The 18,648-nt window shown below is 43.6% G+C and overlaps 1 long non-coding RNA gene across 1 annotated transcript in view; it reads right to left on the reverse strand.

Annotated features, from left to right (window-relative positions):
* Positions 1-1,496: 1,496 nt before the first annotated feature.
* LOC142456551 (uncharacterized) overlaps positions 1,497-18,648 on the reverse strand; it is a 38,183-nt gene continuing 21,031 nt past the window's right edge. The window contains exon 3 of the long non-coding RNA XR_012786075.1: positions 1,497-1,638. This is a non-coding gene — a long non-coding RNA (uncharacterized LOC142456551). The remainder of the gene's footprint in view (positions 1,639-18,648) is intronic.

Genomic DNA, 18,648 nt, shown 5'->3' on the forward strand with positions numbered 1-18,648 from the left:
TCCTAGCCGGGGTCCTTAGTTTATGATCCTCGCAGTTAATTTCCTACTTGGATTGCCTTTTTTACAAACTGTGCTTGCAAAGTCAATGACAGAAGCACGACTCCTTAAGCTTTCCACTCGTGACTCCTCTTCCCCTGAGAAATTAGCAACACAGGCAAACACTCCCAGAAGCACCTCGGATCCGCTATGCATTTGACTTTAAATTCATTGTTGGCTCAGAAGTCTTTTACTTTGGTCAAATTTTTCTTGATTCTCCCATTCAGTTACATGACACTAAATTGGGTCTCAACCCCCTAGTTTCTGAAGCTCTGTAGACCAATAGTTCTCCGATGTTTATGTATTGATATATGTTTGTATGTCTAAAAATCCACTGCCATGGACCGATTCTGATACACAGAAATCTATTTCAGCTGCAGGTGTTGGTGCAATGAAGTGTTTGGCTGCTAACCAAATATTCGCTGGCTGGAACCCACCAGCTACCCCAAGGAGAAATATGCGGCAGCATGCTTCTGTACCAAAGAACAGGTAGGAAGCCCCCTGGGGCGTCTACACTGCCCTGTACCACCACGTGGGTCAGGATCAACCTGGAAGCAGTGGGCTTGGTTTTTTGGCTTATGTATCTATCCATTAACCTGTTGTTGCAAGTCACAAATGAAACCTTAACTCGGAACAACAAAAGCCCATTATTCTTACTGCCGCATCTTTTTTAGTTATTACCGCAATTTTGTTTATACACCGGAGGTGCCAAAAAGTTACCAAAAAAAAGTACCTCTAAAATGCTTTTTCAACCATTAGACTTTATGTGTAAGGCAATCACTACCTGATGAATGATCAAGGAAGCACACTGAGCTATACTAGCAGAATAACAATATATATATAAATATACTGCACACCGCTGGTTCGAGTTTTCAAGAGGGAACATTTGGGAACTGCCATCTAATGTTGGGAGAGCGTATAATACACGTTGCCAGTGTTGTTAAGCCTGTGCTGGCCATGCAAACACTGAAGGCTTCTAAACTAGTTGATAATCAGCTTTCACTCTGAGTTCCCTGGGAGCCCCTGGGTGGTGTCCATGGTTACTCTGTTCTGCTGCCCGAGGTCCAAGTCCATCCAGAGCCACTTCAAAAGAAAAGCCTGCAGTGCTACTTACATAAAAATCGGTCATGGAAACCCTCTGAAGCCAACCCTGCTTTGTCACATAGGGACCACTGTGACTCAGAATCGACTCAATAATGACTACTTCCCCTGGCCTCTCCAGCCTTCCTCTCTAAACACCGACACTAGCTAGGAAGTGATGCACATGTCCTCCAGAATCTGCCGCAAGGTCTCAGTAAGCATCCATGCCAACTGACCTGGATCATGTGGCTAGGTGCCATTGGGTCCGTTCCCACTCTCCGCCAATGTATGTATGTATGTTCGAAAGAACAAAACACGCCCCAGTTCTATGCCATCCTTACAAGGGTTGCTCTGCTTAACCCCAGTGTACTTGCCACTGTGTTGGTCCAGGTTGTTGAAGGCCTTCCTCTTTGTCCACTGACCCTCTACTTCACCGGGCGGGATGCCCTGCTCCAGGGACTGGTGTCTTCTGGACCGTGATGATATTCAATGCTGTCTATGTAGTGCTGAATGAACAATGTGCTGCCAAAGCAATAGGACAGAATGTGACTGCAGGAGGGAAGGTGTGCTCGGGATCCAGAATTGCTGCTGTTTCCTAATTTGAACCGCAAACCGACAGGCCATCCTTGGCATCAACACGCTGCCTTGTCCAATCTCGGGGACCATAAGTACTCTGTTCTGCAAACCCAAGTGTCAAGGCAGAAACTCAGGGGGATTTTTTAATTTTGTTTTGTTTTGCAAATACTGCCCTCCATCTCAGGGTAGAACATGGTCTTGGGAATCTGGCAAGTCTGGGACTCAACTTGGCTGCCATTGAGCTCCCATACATTTTCCCATCTCTCCCTTGGTTGAAGAGGTTGAAGGATGTTCAAGGGAGCTTCCACCATCTTGTAATTCCATTTGTCCATGAACTTTTTGAAGCCCCCTTAGCTATATATATCAGAGTGATAGTGCGTACTTTGGCCACTGTGTACTTTGGTGTTAGAAATTATTTTTATAGGAATTCTTTATTTACAGGTCATACCCGGCTACATCTTAATCTTAGTACATACTGCATACAACATTGCAGTGCGTAGTTATCTGAAGTTATTATTCTCAGATGTGCGCACGCAGATGTCTAATTTTATGATTTCCCACTCAAAGCACTGGCATTTAGACTTTGTTTTCCAAACTAAATCAGAGTCCTCAGTTTCTTTGAAGCGTGGGCCCAAACCCTGATCCTTTTGCTAAAGTCAACAGGCCGATTGGGAGGCAGTGAGATGTTGTCACACAATATGTGATAGAGACACAAAGGGTAAGGACCATACAAACAGACAACTTTCATTAGTTTTTCCCTAGAAAGCCAGGGAAAACCCAGATGATTCAGAACCTTCCACAAGTGAAGTTAATCCCACAAGTGACAAAATAGCAAGGTCAACTACCTATTCTTCATTGATGGAATACGCTTTTATGATTTGTGTTTTGTTTTGTTTGTTAATTGTGGAAACTATGTGGTTGCCATGCCTGACCTCCTCCATTTCTGAGGTGGAGAAGCCACTTCACACATGCCCAAGGATGATTCCAGTGAGGTTCCCTGCTCCGTGGTTCTTTGTCCTGGTGAAACACCAAGCCTCTCATGGCACTTGGCTTCTCTGCTGGATTTAATAACCCATTGCAATCACCACACAGAACTGACAGAAAACAGTCCTGATTACAGGGAGTTACTTAGAAAAGTGAATGGGTTACATATCAGGTTAAGAAAGGTTAAGGATACAGTTCTTTTGTCTGTATTACCTCCTTTGAGTTATGCCTATAAGCATGTCTGTCTCTTTTGTCCTCAGCCTCTCAACCTCAGAAACCCTTGGGCTTTGCCTTGGTAGGACAAGTGCGACAGAACTCTACTAACCCCCTACCCCAGTGGTCCTCAAACTATGGCCCGCGGGCCACATGAGGCCCACTGAGGACATTTATCTGGCCAGCCAGGTGTTTTTGCCACCACTGCCTGTCCTGCTTAGCAGCTGACTCATCCAGTGTGCATAGGAATTTGTTCATAGTTCTTTTTTTCAAACTGTAGTCTGGCCCTCCAATGGTCTGAGGGACAGTGAACTGGCCCCCTGTTAAAAAGTTCAAGGACCCCAGACCTACACAAAATCTACTGCCAGTGAGTTGATTCCAACTCATAGTGACCCTCTATATGATTGCTGAGGCTATCGATCTCTGTAGGAGCAGATCGTTTCCTCTTTCTCTTGTGGAACGGCTCGTGAGTTTGAGCCTCTGACTTTGCCATGAGCAGTTTGACATTCACCCAACAGTGCCGCAGGACTGACTGATAAATGCTCAAAGAGCCCCTGTGCCAGAAGTCAACCTCCTGGTCTAAGGCACTCCGTTTACTTGTTCCCTGAGTCAGGAATTCTGCTGCTCTGTTTCATGATCTCTGCTGCTGTTACTTCAGACACCTAAACACACTAAACTTGTGGCTCTTTTTTCTTGATAGATGTGAGAGTCTCTGTTTCCACTTCTGAGCTGGTTCACTTGATACCTAATGAAATGGTAAAACTGACCAAACCCCTATTGGAGTCCTATACACCCCTATTGGAGTCCTATACACCCCTATTGGAGTCCTATACACCCCTATTGGAGTCCTATACACCCCTATTGGAGTCCTATACACCCCTATTGGAGTCCTATACACCCCTATTGGAGTCCTATACACCCCTATTGGGTGGCATGTTGCCACCCAATCATTCGGTGGGAGTTACAGACTATGGATAGAAGAACCATTCCAAGTAATTTTACTTTGCTGCATTTATGTAACATATACGCTCGAGGATAAGCCAACATGAATATCAGCTGGGGGACCTAATTTTACCACAAAAACTACATGCAAAAAGTGCTGAAAAACTCGGTTTATACATGAGTAAAAATGGTACGTATATATTACAATACACTCCCATAAAAAGTCCTGATGTAAGCAGAATATCCACATTTCCCCCTAGTTTTAATTATTATTGCCTTTTATGGTCAATATGTTTATATATCATAGCAACCCCCTAAGAAAGGGTTTCCTAGACTATAAATCTTTAAGGAAGTAGGAAGCCTTATCTTTCTCAAGAAGAGTGGCTGGTGGTTACAAACTGCTGACCTTGCAGTTGGTAGCTCAACATGTAACCCCCAATGTCACCAGAGCTAGAGGATCACTATGAGTGGAAAACTACTCAATGACAACAAGGTTGCTGTTTTGTTTTTTTCTAACCTTTACATAGACTGATCATCTGATTTCTCTTTGTTTCGGGGAGTTTTAAACATTGCATTTAAACTTACTTACCAAAATCCAAAACCAAACCTACTGCCATTGGTTTGATTTTAACTCACAGTACTCCTATAGGAAAGGGTAGAACTGTCCCTGTGGGCTTCCAGGACAACCCTTGAGAAAAAAATCCTCTGCTCTAGAAGTTCATCCCAAAGCCTGTTTTCAGTTCCAACGTGTCCAGATCCCACTGTTCTTACTAGAGCAGATTCAGTCGTACTGCATTCACACAGAGGGTCTGACCACAAGCATTGACAGCTAACTTTTCCCTATTAGTCAGAGTGGGTCATACTGCCCCCTGGAGGATGCTGGAACAATCCAAGGAGGCTGCAAAAGCAGATACCTACACTTTATCCTGGGTGCGGGGGTAGAGTACAAACGTTTTCCGGGGTCCTGAGTAATTATTTTTTTCTGAAAAAGGGAACAGGAGACCACATAAGTTTGGGAACCTATAAGTCCATATGGGAAGAGATACAAAATATAAACACATACATTTTACTTGAAAAACTGCAGCATGCAGAAGAATATAGCCTCATCTCCTCTTCTGAATGAACTTTCTGGAGGTGCAGCTGCGAAGGGCAGGAGGGTGGTGGGGGGTTGCTGATGTAAATTCAAACGACTCCTCATTCCAAATCTATTCACTGCTTTGTCTCCCTCTACCCTGAGCTAGGAGCAGTGCACCATGAGCAGTGATCAGACGTTGATGTGTCACATGAAACTTTCCCTATTCCACCCAGCACTATGAAAATATTTGCCTTCTACTTAACTAATAGGTCTTTTCTTTAAAACTTGCTGAACTTGTTTTTTAACTTAGCAACTTCAGGGCTGACCCTATCAAAGATGCTTTAGATTCTCATCTCTTGCATTCCTTTGGCGGGAGGGGTGGTGGTGGGAAAAAGCAGTTCCCGGGCTTGCAGGATGAAGAAGGAGAAAGAATAAATGTTTCTTCATTCTTAGTAAATTGTTTTAAAGGTAACTTTGGCTGATGAAGTTTTTCTTGCTAGTAAATACAAACCAAAATGAAAAATAAAAATCTCTTACTTTATATATGTGTCATATATCGAAACTACCAACATCATTTGCTAGCATTGTGGAAAGCATTGAAATGATCACTCATCGTTTGCGGACATGCAAATCCTTTAGAATTTGAATACTACATGCACGCTCACTGTTCTAACTCAAACAGAAGCTGCTGTCATATCCAAGGCTTGGATACCCTAGGAACCTTTCAAGTCTACTGGGAAACATCCTCTATCAACCTACCTTATTAAAAAAGTCATATTGGTAAAGCCTAAAGGTATACAGATTTCAACAAAATCATTCCACGATAGCGAAATACATAGCCATCAAATTACTGCTAGCAGAGTCACAGCTGCTTCTACTTAAGATGACAATATATGTCTTTACTGTCCCCCCCTACTCTACAAATTAAACTAAGACAGAGGCAGCAGGATCCATTTCCAGAGCCCCTCTGCTTGCAGGTCACCAGGAGATAAAGAATGGAGAGCGGCTGCATTTTCTGAGCCACGTTCCTTCTACTTGTGTCCTTTCCTTTTGTCTCCCCACACAGGTCTTCCCTTTCTCTGTACCTTCGTGAGCAGGTCCCAAACTCTCCATCCCATTTATACCGCGATGACTCCTGGATGACTCTAGCCCAGATTTCCTCTGCTAGAACCTCCAGCCTCTAGGGTCTCACTAGCCCCTAACCAGTTGGTATCGAACCAACCACAGGATTTCTCAAACTGTGTACACAATGGAGCTTTTGAGAGAAGAACCCCCTCACCCCTTTCCCATGAAGCAGTAAATGGTATCACCCTTCATTCAAACGGGTTTCAACCAGAAAACTAGATCTTATTCTTGATTTCTCCTTCTTTCTCATACCCTATGCTGTGTTTGTTCTACTAGCTCTATAGATTTTACTGCTAAATCACCCTCAAATCCTTTTCCACCACTTGTCAAGAAGACTGCCATTCCTCTCCTTCACCACATCCTGGCGGCATAGTGGTTGCACAGGGAGCTGCGATCTGCCAGGTCTTCAGTTTGAGACCACCAGCCACTCTGCGGGAGAAAGATGGGGCTTTGTGCTTCCGGTAATAGTAACAGTCTCAGAAACTCACAGGGGCAATTCTACCCTGTCCTATCAGGTGGCTGAGTCAGCATCAACGTGACGGCAGTGAGTTTTGTTTTGTCACCACATCCATATTTGCTCCCCTCCATTCAAGTCAGCATGCGTCTCAGAAGTGAACGTGGTGAGCCCTGGCCCCATGGGCTTTGGACCTTTTATGGCCAGTCCCTGGAAAAGAACATCATGTTTCATCAGGTAAAAAGAAGAAGAGCCTCAATAAGATGGGTAGACACAGTGGCCCCAACAATGAGCACAAACAGAACAATCATGGTGAGGATGGATTTGGCCCAGGTAGTGTATAACTGCACCCCGCTCTTTCTGCCCTGGTCCGTTGCATACACGGATCCTTTTACTTTTGAACACCCACTTATTCCTGACATTCTCATGACTAACTCACTCTGTAATCTTCACTAGCTCATCCAAGATACCATATGTGTGGATTCTGTAGACAGTGAGTACCCATCTCCTTATCCTAGCTGAATTCCACAGCTATTTTTAGCTAAGTCTTTATTTTCCCCCGCCACACAATTTTAAATTTATTTTACATACATTATCTCATTAAATCATCCTATCATATATATTATTGTTATTGTCACTGGGAAACCTAGTGGTGGTGTGATTATGTTTTGGTCTGCTAACTGCAAGGTCAGTGGTTCAAAACCACCAGCCACTCCATGGGAGAAAGATGAGGCTTTCTACTCCCATAAAGGGTTAGAGTGTCAGAAACCCACAGGGGCAGTTTTTCCTTGCCCTATAGGGTCACGATGAATCAGAATTGTCTTGATGGTAGTGAAGGAGCCCCGGTAGTATAGTGCTTACGAATTGGGCTGCGAGCCACAAGGTCAGCCTTTCAAAAAGGCAGGGATTTCTACTTCATGAAGAGTTTCAGGCAGTCTACCCTCTTTTGTGGGGTCACTACGAGTCAGCATTGACTTAATGACAGTCAGTTGGGCTGTTTGATTTTTCATTATTGTCACCATTTGACAGATTAGGAAACCCAGTTTCCTGATGGTAAATAACTGCCCTATGTTACAAGTTCTTAAACAAGAGAGCTGGGATTTTCTAGCATATAAACAAGTTGGTTAAATGGTTAAAATCCTAAGCCATTTTTATTAAGTTATAATGCTGCCTTATTTTACTGCTGTCAATTATTATTTCTTTGGTGATTATTTCATCTATGCTTATTATTATTATTTTAAACCTTTTATTGGGGGCTTGTACAGCTCTTATAGCATTCCATATATCCAGGGCGGCCCCAATCCCAACTGTTTGGACACCTCCCCTCCCCCAGAAACATGCATGTCAGAGGACAGCACTGGGGCTACAGCTTGGGGACAGGGGTGCATCTGATTAGAGCACACGGGAGAAATGAAAAGGGATGGAGAGGGAGGGAAAGACATCCTATCCCATGAAGCCCCGAGGATGATATTCCTACTTGGAGGAGATAATGCACAGAGAAGACCATAGGGCCAGCCCTACCATGAGACATGATGTCCCTCACTAAACCATAGCGCTGTGGGATACAATACTGGAGACACAGTGTGGGAACTGTGCCCATTCTGACCCCATCACACTGGGGCAAAACACTGAGGGCATGCAACAAAGCAGCAAGGGGAGCAAAGTGATGAAATTCCCTTAGGGAATACCAAAAATAGACTTTGGAGACAGAGTGTGACATCCATCAAACTCTACTGGAAAACACTCATAAAGGCCAACAAACAGATGTTGAACTATTTATAGGCCTTTCCATTTTTGTCAGTAGCTTTCTTTTTTGTTGTTGTTGTGGTTGTTGTTTTGTTGCTGTTGTTATTGTTATGGTCTTGACTTCCTTTGTTGTTTTATTTGGCTTTGCCAGGTTTTTGCGCTTATGTCTGTCTAGATAAGATAGACATGTCTAGCTAGATAAGATAGATGGGATAAATAATTTGGAGAAGAAAAGAATGGGACCAATGGTTCCGGGGGGATACGGGAGAAGGGGAGGTGGGAGAAAGGAAGGGCCAGTGGGAAACCAACCTAGGGAGAAGGGAGCAACATTGAACTAAAATCAATGGAGAGAAGGGCATAAGATGCCTAGTGGGGCTTAATCAAGGGCAATGTAGCAGCGAGGAATTAATAAGCCCAAATGAAGGCCGAACATGATGGTGGGACAAGAGGAAAGTAAAAAGAAATAGAGGAAAGAACCAGGAGACAAGAGACATTTATAGAAGTCTAAATGTACACATGGGCATATGTACTCATATCTACATGTTAAGAATTAAAGGTTACAGGTAGACATTGGGCCTCAATTCAAGTACTCCCTTAACACAAGAACACTTTGTTCTAACAATCCAGCATTCTGTAATGCTCACCTACCCAACACAATTGCTGAAGACAATATGGGTACATAAGTAAATGTGGTGAAGAAAGCTGATGGTGCCTGGTTATCGTAAGATACAGCATCTGGGGTCTTAAAGGTTTGAAGATAAACAAACAGCCATCTAGCTGAGAAGCAATAAAGCCCACATGGAAGAAACATACCTGTCTGTGTGATCATGAGGTGTCGATGGGATCAGGTACCAGGCATCTAAGACCCAGAACAAAATCATACCCTGTGAATGGGGGTGAGGGACATGGAGTGGAGACCCAATGCCCATCTGTAAACAGTTGGACATCCCCTCACAGAGGGGTCACAGGGAAGAGATGAGCCAGTCAGGGTGCAGTATAGCACCAATGAAACACACAACTTTCCTCTAGTTCTTTGGTGCTTCCTTCCCCCACTATCATGACCTCAATTCTACCTTACAAATCAGATTAGACCAGAACATGCACACTGCTACAGATAAGAGCTCACAGCACAGGGAGCCCAGAATTGATAAACCCTCCAGGGCCAACAATGAGGGTAGAGATACCAGGAGGATTAGGGGAGGTTGGGGAAAAAGAGGGGGTCCATCACAAGGATCAACCTATAACCCCCTCTCAGGGAGATGAACAACAGAAAAGTGGGTGAGGGGTGACAAAGGACTATGTAAGATATGAAAATAATAATCTATAACTTATCAAGGGTTTGTGAGGGAGAACGGGTGGGGGGAGAGCAGGAAGAAATGGGGAGCTGATATCAGGGGCTCAAGTGGGAAGATAATGTTTTGAAAATGATGATGGCAGCATATGTGCAAATGTGCTTGACACACTGGATGAATGTATGGATTGTGATACAAGATGAAAGGGCCCCCAATAAAATTATTTAATAAAAAAGCATTCTATAGATCAATTGTATGAAGCATGTTTGTACTGATGTTGCCATTGTCATTTTCTAAACATTTACTTTCTATTTGAGCCCTTAATATCAGCTCCTCTTTTTTGCCTATCCTCCCCACCCTTTTGACCTCTTGATAAATTATAAATTATTATTGTTTTCATATCTTACACCGACCACTGTCTCCTTTCACCCACGTTTCTGTTGTTCATCCTCCTGGGGTGGGGTGTAGTGTGGGGTATTATGCATCCATCGTTGGGATCGTCTCCTGCCTCCTGTCCTGGTATGATTACTCCCATTTCTGTTCCTGAGGGTTTTCTCTGACCAGGATTCAGTGCACTGTGAGCTCTTATCTGTACCAGTGTACATGCTCTGGTCTAGCCAGAACTGAAAAGCAGGACTGGGGTCACAATAGTGGGGGGCAGGGGTGAGGAAACCTCAATGAACCAGAGGAATATTGTGTGTTTCATCAGTGCTGTAACATACCCTTCCTTGTGAGCTTCTGTGAAGGGATGTCCTATTGTATATAGATGGGCTTCAGATCTCTGCTTGGACCACCCTTGTTCTTAACAATATGTTGTTTGTTTGGTTTGAGTCTTCTGGTGCCTGATACCTGATCCCATCGACACCTCAGGATCACACAGGCTGGTGTGCTTCTTCCATGTGGGCTTTGTTGCTTTTCTGCTAGATGGCTGCTTGTTTAACTTCAAGCCTTTAAGACCCCAGGCACTATATCTTTTGATAGCTGGACACCATCAGCTTTTCTTCATCACATTTTCTTGTGCACCCATTTGGTCTTCAGTGATCATGACGGGAGGGTGAGCATCACAGAATGCCAAGTTGTTAGAACAGTGTTCTTGCTTTGAGGGAGGGCTTGAGCAGAGGACCAAAGTCCACCCATTTCCTCAATGGATTGCCATATAAATATATGTACATAGGCCAGTACCTCTAATTTTATAAATTAATATGTTTACATAAGTACACACCTATACTTATACCTCTATCCATAGCTTTGCTTTCTAGACCTTTCCTCTGTCTCCTTTTACCTTCTTCCTGCCCCATTAACACGCTTGCCCTTCTTCTTCTCCTTAGTAATTAATTCCTCTCAGCTAGATTGCTGTTGTTCCAACACCACGGAATCTCTGCATCCTCCTTGTTGTTGCTGTTAATTTCCTAGTTACTCCCTTGTCTATGTCCTTGTTATGACCCTTCCAGTTATTGTCTTGGGGCCCCTGGTGGTGTAGTGGGTTACAAGTCAGGCTGCTAATTGCAAGGTCAGCAAGATCAGCAATTGGAAACCATCAGTCAAATTGCTCAAGTAAAGACTCTCAAGTCTCAGAAATTCAAAGGGGGCAGTTCTACCCTGTCCTGGAGGGTTACTAAGAGTAAAGATAGACTCAATGGAAGTGAGTTTGGTTTGGGGTTTTAGAGCTATTGTCTTGTAACTCTCACCAAATGACTGGATGGAACTATGGAAATGAGAGGTGCTTGTGGCTCACCACAAAGATTTGATAGCTTCCTAATAATGTAAATAAGGTACATGGCACTATTGTGGAATGGGACTATGCAAATATGTTTCTTTAATCCTCTCATGGGGAGTTTGGTCAGTTTTGTCCCTCCTCTAGGTTTAAAATAAGCCCTCTCAGGGGCAGAAAGGAGAAAGAAGAGCCAGGAGTGGCGTCTGACCTGAGAGCCTTATGCTGCACCACCTCTACCCAGGAGACACAAAGCTGTGACTCCAGAGACGATGAGAGACAGTGAGACGCCTCGGCAAGCAGCAGTAGTTAGAGGAGCAGCAGACAGGCAGGAGACAAAGTGGTGAGCTTCCTGGACCATGAAACAAGGAAGCCGAGTGCTTTCAGGCAGGTGGAGTCGGTTGCCTCCAGGCGCTTAATCAGGACTAACTAGGTTGCTAGCTCCAGCTAAGGAGCTAAGCAAGTCTTGAGGCATAAACTTACTGTCATAGTAGAATGCCTCTGGGTCTATATTCAAAACTCTCACTGCCACCGAGACAATGCTGGCTCATCGTGACCCCCTGGGGGTTTCTGAGACCATAACTGTACATAGTAGAAAGCCCAGTCTTTCTCCCACAGGAGCTGGTGGTGGTTTTGAACTGCCAACCATGCAGATCACAGCCTAACGTGTAACCACTACTCCATCCTGATCAGCAGTACTAAAAGAGCCTTAAAGCACTTGCTAATTGCGATAGAGGCTGTGGATCTGCTTGGTTGAGAGTTCAGAGCCTCATTGTGTCTGTGGGAACTTCTGAGAAGAGGCTGCCATGATAGAAGAACTGTATCCTGAATCATTCCTATGCTGAATTGTAATCAGTTACTTCCCATAATTGTGAGTGTGGTCTGTGAGCTCTGTGCTGCAACAAATGACTGAACCCAGCCGAGAAACAGAGTGCCTGCAGAGGGCCAGCTGGTAGTTGGAGGGCAGAGGCATGTCTAACTTCAGGCTGCTGATTGTATTCCCTTTCTCTCTGTGAATTAGAGGACAGGAGATATCACCTTCATGCCACATGTTGTAAGGGAATAATGGCCAGAGGAATACACTCATGTCTTCCAATTAACACAAGTAATAACACACACAAACACATGTGTGCATACATATATTATAGAATATATATTAATAGAATATGTTAACATAAAATTACAAGTCTTTTTTTTCCTCCATAACATTCTGAGTTTTTCTACATTTTCAACTAACACTGTATACCTATTATAACCAGAAAACCACAATCAATCTTTAAATAGGTCTGAAAATAACTAAAATATCTATACATGGACTGAGTTATGGTAATATAGAAACATCTTACTCTGGCTATTTATTCTCATTCATTTTGCCTTGTTATGGCCCTCGGGTGCCATCAAGTGGGTCCTGCCATCACAGAATGACCTGGTGTCTAAAAGACCCAAAGTCTGCCGGTGAATGCCAGCCTCCCAATGGCTGTGATATTGGAGGTCTTCCTCTTACTCATCCACCCTCCACTTGACCCTCTTCCAGAGAGCACATTTTCTAGCCCTTCCTGAAAACATGGTGAGAGTACGTAAGACGAATGGAGTCTTGCCTTCTCATCTCAAGAAACCTTCTGGCTGTCGTTCTCTCAACATACATTTTTCCATTCTTTTGTCATTATTTTCCATCATTTTCATTAATTTCGGTGTGGGTTTTATTCTCCATTAATTTCATTAGATTGTGGTAGAGGCCTTTTGTCGAAGGTCTCTATAAAACAAAGATTAGAAGCTGTCATGCCATAGGACCTGACTTTCTCTGTATACTTCCTAACTAAATTTGTTATTAAGTCTTTTGAAAGTTAATTCCTAAGCCCCTCTGAAACCATTTTATATTTACTACTGTATTTCATGTAGACGGTAAAGTAATCAGAATGAAAAGTGAAGCATTTACATGAGGGACACATGCTGTTCAGAACCATTGTAGTTTTTTCACAGTTGGGAATCGTCCCTAGAACCACAGCTCCAGCCTCTACCTCACTCTGAAATTCCAAGACTGCACATGGTGCTTCCTGTCTGCAGCCAGCTGGAGGTGTAGTGAGTCCATGTGACCCATGGTGACCACACGTGTGTCAAAATAGAACTGTGTTCCGTGGTGTTTTCAGTGGCTGGTTTTTTAGAAGCTGGCCCGAGCTTCCATCAAAGGAATGTCTTAGTGGAGTTGAACTTCCAACCGTGTAGTTAGCAGCCAAGTATTATGATGACCATTTTCACTACCCTCAGACTCTTTTTCAGCACAGTAGGATCACAGCTCAATTCTTGGCCAGTCCCACAAGGAATTAAGTGTCCCTCATGGATGCTCCCAAAACATCCCTTGTAATCTTATCTTTTACCATGTAAACTATGTATGATATTTATCCTTATTTCTTCTCCAATCCCATGGTACTTTCAATATTCTTCACCAATATAATAATTCAAATGCATCAATTCTTCTTAGGTCTTCCTATTCATTAGCAAATTTTCACATACATATGAGGCCATTGATAATAACGTGGCTTGGTCAGAAGCACCTTGATCCCCAAAGTGACATCCTTGTTCTTCAACAATGTAAGGATGTCTTATGCAGCACATGTGCCCAATTCAATACTGTGTTTGATTTCTTGACTTCTGCTTCCATGAGCGTTGATTATGTATCCAAATAAAATGAAATCCTTGACAACTTCATTCTTTTTTTCCCATGATTCCTGATGTTTTCTACTGGTTCTGTTATGAGGATTTTTGTTTTCTCTACATTGAATTTCAATACATACTGAAGGCTGGAGTCGTTGATCTTCGTCAGCATGTGCCTCAAGTCTTCCTTGCTTTATCAATCTTCTTATGGCAGATTAGAAGCTACTTCATGCAAATACACCATTATCTAGCAATGTCCTGTGAATAATAAGTACTGCAGACATGAGGTTTAATTGAAAAAAAGGAATTTCTCTAAAATAACTTAGGAAAAGTAATGATAGTTCCAACCAATCAAAATCTGAATCATAATGGTTATGCAATCATGACAGGAAGTGTCATTAACTCTTAAAGGATTTAAAGTTTCCAATCAACATATACTTTATTTATGCTTAAAAGATTCGTTTTCCTCCAAACCAGATTAGGAAAAAGTCAATGAAATATTTCAACAAACTGGATTTTTTTTTTTTTACTTTTGCCATACTAAACAAAAGACATCAACTAAGTATCTTTGGGATGATGGTAAAGTGTTTGATTTCAGTGTTATTTATTTACTTCATGACACTGGTGTTAGTTTTCTTCTATTCATTAGATCCTATCTCTCTTATTCCATTGAAAGGGTGTCTCTGGAGGCACAATGGCTTCATTGAACAACAGTGAATTTCAGTAAGGCTGTCCATGAAAGAGACACTGTTTTCTTTTTAGATAGCTCTCCAAATAATAACCTCACACTTCTTGCTTTCAAATCTTGCCAGCACATTTAGTTTCTCTTTCTAGATAAATTCTGGTTTTGGTTGGGTTTTTTTTTGTTGTTGTTGTTGCCATCGAGTTGGCTCCAGTGCGTGGTGACCTTATATAAAACTGAACCAGATTTTGCCAAGTCTTGTGCCGTCTGTGTGACTGGGTGTATGGTTAAGTCCATTGCTGTGGCTATGAGGTAAACCCTCATATTACGTTTGGTTTAGGGACCTGACGCAAGATGCCCCTTCCAGAATTTCACCAGTCACAATGACATGCATTAGATAACCTTTTGTTGTTGTTCGCTATCACAAATACAATTTTCAACTCACGGCAACCCCATGACTGGTTCTATTCGAACCCCGTGATCAGTTGCTGGTTAAACCATCATACAGTTTCCGCCAGTTGATTTTCCGAGGTAGGTCACCACACCTTTGCTCCTAGTCCATTGTAGTCGGGAAGCTCTGCTCAAGCCTGTCAGCATCAGCAACACCCAAACCTCCATGCTAGAAAGATGGTGGCTGAGCATGAGGTGTGTTGACAGGAAATTCGCCAAGAGTCTCTCCCAGAGTAGGAGAGAATTTTGCCAATGCTTTCCCACCGTTGTTTTACTTCCCAATAAAAGTTTCAAAGTCTGATACTTTCTGCAAGTAACCATGGTGTGAAAAAAGACAAGCATCACTGGTTATGTGAATAACACTAATAGCCAGGCATGTGATTGTTGCTGCTGTTTTTAAGTGCCATTGAATTGTCTCTGACCCATAGCAACCCTATGCACAACAGAACAAAACACTGTACAGTCCTGCGCCATCCTTACAATGGTTCCTGTGCCTGAGCCCATCGATGCAGCCACTGCGTCAATCCATCTCTTCAAGGGCCTTCCTCTTTTGAGTCACCTCTCCGCTTTACCAAACAGGATGTCCTTCTCCGGGAACTAGTATCTCCTGAAAACATTGTTAGGTAGCTTAGCCTAGGGAATTGGGAAGTCCATTTACGCATGCCCAGGAGAGCCAGCATAGGACAAAGCTGGATTTTCCCGCAGGTGGGAGCGAATGGGCGTTACACCTGGAGCAGCCCACCTGGGCCAGGTGACTGCAATTCAGCCAATGGGAGCGACCTGGGGTCGTTCACCACGCCTCCCCCCGGGAACCCTTGGAAAGGCAGGAACCGGGAAGGAGAGGGGGCTTGACTTGTTTGGCTTGGCTTGTCTTGTCTTGTCTGGTCATCTTCGTGGGAGGAAACTTGGGAGAGAGATCCTTGTGTGACCCTGAGCAGCCTCTGCCAGGCCGCATGGTCAAAGGAATCCTATGGGTGCCGCGTAAAACCTGATGCTTCTTTGAACTCTCATTAAATGCACTTGGATCACGAGCCAGTCTCCGGCATGAAATCTTTCTCGTTTGGAGCCAAGGACCGAGGCTGAAATCTAGCCCAGAGAGAGAGACCTTACAACATCTCCAAAGTTTGGAAGATGAAATCTTGCCATCCTTGGCTCTAAGGAGCACTCTGGCCTTACTTCTTCCAATACAGATAGTTTTGTCCTTTTAGCAGTCCATGATACTTTCAATATTCCTCTCCAGCACCACAATTCAAATGCATTGATTCTTCTATGGTCTTTCACATGCCTATGATGTCAGGGTACCCGCCCTAACCCATCGTCATGGGTCTGGTAGGTGCAATTGTACAGCAACAATAAGTAAAGATTACAGTAAAGTCATAAAAAGCTTGAGAGATAGAAGAGCGATTGAAATAGTGGAGTCAGACACATTTCATAGTACCATGCTCACCTCAGCCTCATTTGGTGGTCCACACAGAGAGAGAGAGAGATATTTATCGCTAACCAAGGCTTTTATATTTTCTGTGAACATGCAAGCCCCCTAATTACAGGTGAAGACATACATCACAGGAAAGGGTTGTGCTATAGGTAATACAGTAATGGGAAGGGGGATGATCCAGGGTTATACATGCAATAGGAAAGGAGGGATTGGGTGTATACATGTGGCAAGATGAGCAGATCCTAGATTCAGGATGGCAGCCTAGTTTTGGATGTCACTGAGCTGGTTTGACCTGTTCTCTGGCTCTCTATAGAGACCATTATCAGTAGGGTGTAAACTCCACCAACAGGAACCAAATTGATGACTGCAAGACTTTAGGGAGAAATAGCCCATTGTCCTTAGCAGCAGGGAGAGGGGCAGCTACCTGTGCAGTCTGGCAACTGACTGCCTTCAGGGAGGATGTCTTAAAGCATCTTACCTCCCACCATATGCTGGCAAAAAGCCTATAATGTTTGGCATGTCTTTGGGGGAGACAAAGCTGGGTGAAAGTCTCTTTATAATCCCACACTATGAAGCAATGAAGAAGGCTGTGGCTTGGGTCAGGTGCACTTTAGTTCTCAAAGTAACATCCTTGCTCCTCAAGACTCTGAAGAGGTCTTGTGCTACAGATTAATGTAATGCAATATGTCTTTTGCTCTCTTGACCGCTGCTTCCATGAGCATTGATTGTGGAGCCAAGTAAGATAAAATCCTTGACCACTTCAACTTTTCTTGCATTTATCATGATGTTACCCGTTAGTCTAGTTGTGAGGATTTGGATTTTCCCTACATTTAATTGTAATCCATACTGAAGGCTGAATTCTTTGATCATCAACAGGTGATTCAGTTCCAGTAGTGCTTTCAGCATGTAACGTCGTGTCAGCTGCATATCTCAGGGACTTAATAAACCTTCCTCCAAACCTGATGCTGCACTCTTCTTCATATAATCCAGCTGCTCCGATGATTTGTTCAGCATTGTGGGAGTTATATAATCGTTTGTCAATTTGAAAGGATTAAAAGTGAAGGGCTGGAGCCTAGCCTGTCAGTCAGGTCATAGCCAATGAGGCCTCTGTGTGGGTATGGCCTTCTCCTGAGGATTCTGGGAACCCCAGTATTCCTCCCTGGAGGCAGAAGACACTCTCTCTCTGCTCAGTCCCTGGGGGACATTGCAGCTGACAAGACACATGGAAGTATGCTAGTGCCCTGAGCTAGAGGAGCCACATGGAGACCCCTGCCAGCGCTGAGCTGCTTACAAAGCCACTGGATCCACAAGATTTCCCACCCACTGGCTTGTGATCTTCCTCCATTCAGCATCACTGCATGTGTTTCGTGAGTCTGAAGAGGACTTTATAGATTGATATAAAACACGTGGACTAATATAGGACTTATGGACATGATCTGGACTGGGCTGGGACGTTTTCTCAATACCCAATTGCTCTTGTATATAAAGCTCTTTCGTATACACATATTAGTGTCTCTCTGAATTTGTTTCTCTAGTCTACCCGGACTAACACAAGTGTATAGATTGGATAAGCATGGTAAAAGAATACAACCTGATACACACCTTTCCTGACTTTAAACCATGCAGTATTCCTTTGTTCTGTTAAGACATCTGCCCCCTGAACCATGGATCCCCGTGCAAGGTCTTCATGAGCATAATGAAGTGTTCTGGAATTTCCAGTTCTCAAGGTTATCCATAGTTCATTAAGGGCCACACAGTCTAATTCCTTTTCATAGTCAATAAAACAACAAGCAAACATCTTTCTGGTATTCTCTGCCTCGAGTCAAGAGCCACCTGGCATCAGCAATGATATATTTTGCTTCAGATCCTCTTCTGAATCCAGCCTGAACTCCGGATTATTCCCTGTCAATCTTCTGCTGCAACCATGGTTGGATGATCATAAGCAAAATTTTACTTGTGTGCAATATCAATGATATTGTTCTATAGTGTGAGCATTCTGTTGGGTCACTGGGCATGGGGCAGGCAAATGAAGGACGTCTTAAAGGATGAGGCAGGCAGCTGGACATCTATGTGGACCTTGTTTGAGTTTGGGAGGCCTTACTCCCAGGAGGTCACATGTCCAGTGGTACAGCACCTTAGTGCCCACCCCAATGAAGACTGAAGCTAGAAATCTCCCTGGGCGTCATGTACACCAC

The sequence above is a fragment of the Tenrec ecaudatus genome, chromosome 9 (genome assembly GCF_050624435.1).
Source record: "Tenrec ecaudatus isolate mTenEca1 chromosome 9, mTenEca1.hap1, whole genome shotgun sequence".
NCBI classification, from domain to species: Eukaryota; Metazoa; Chordata; class Mammalia; order Afrosoricida; family Tenrecidae; genus Tenrec; species Tenrec ecaudatus.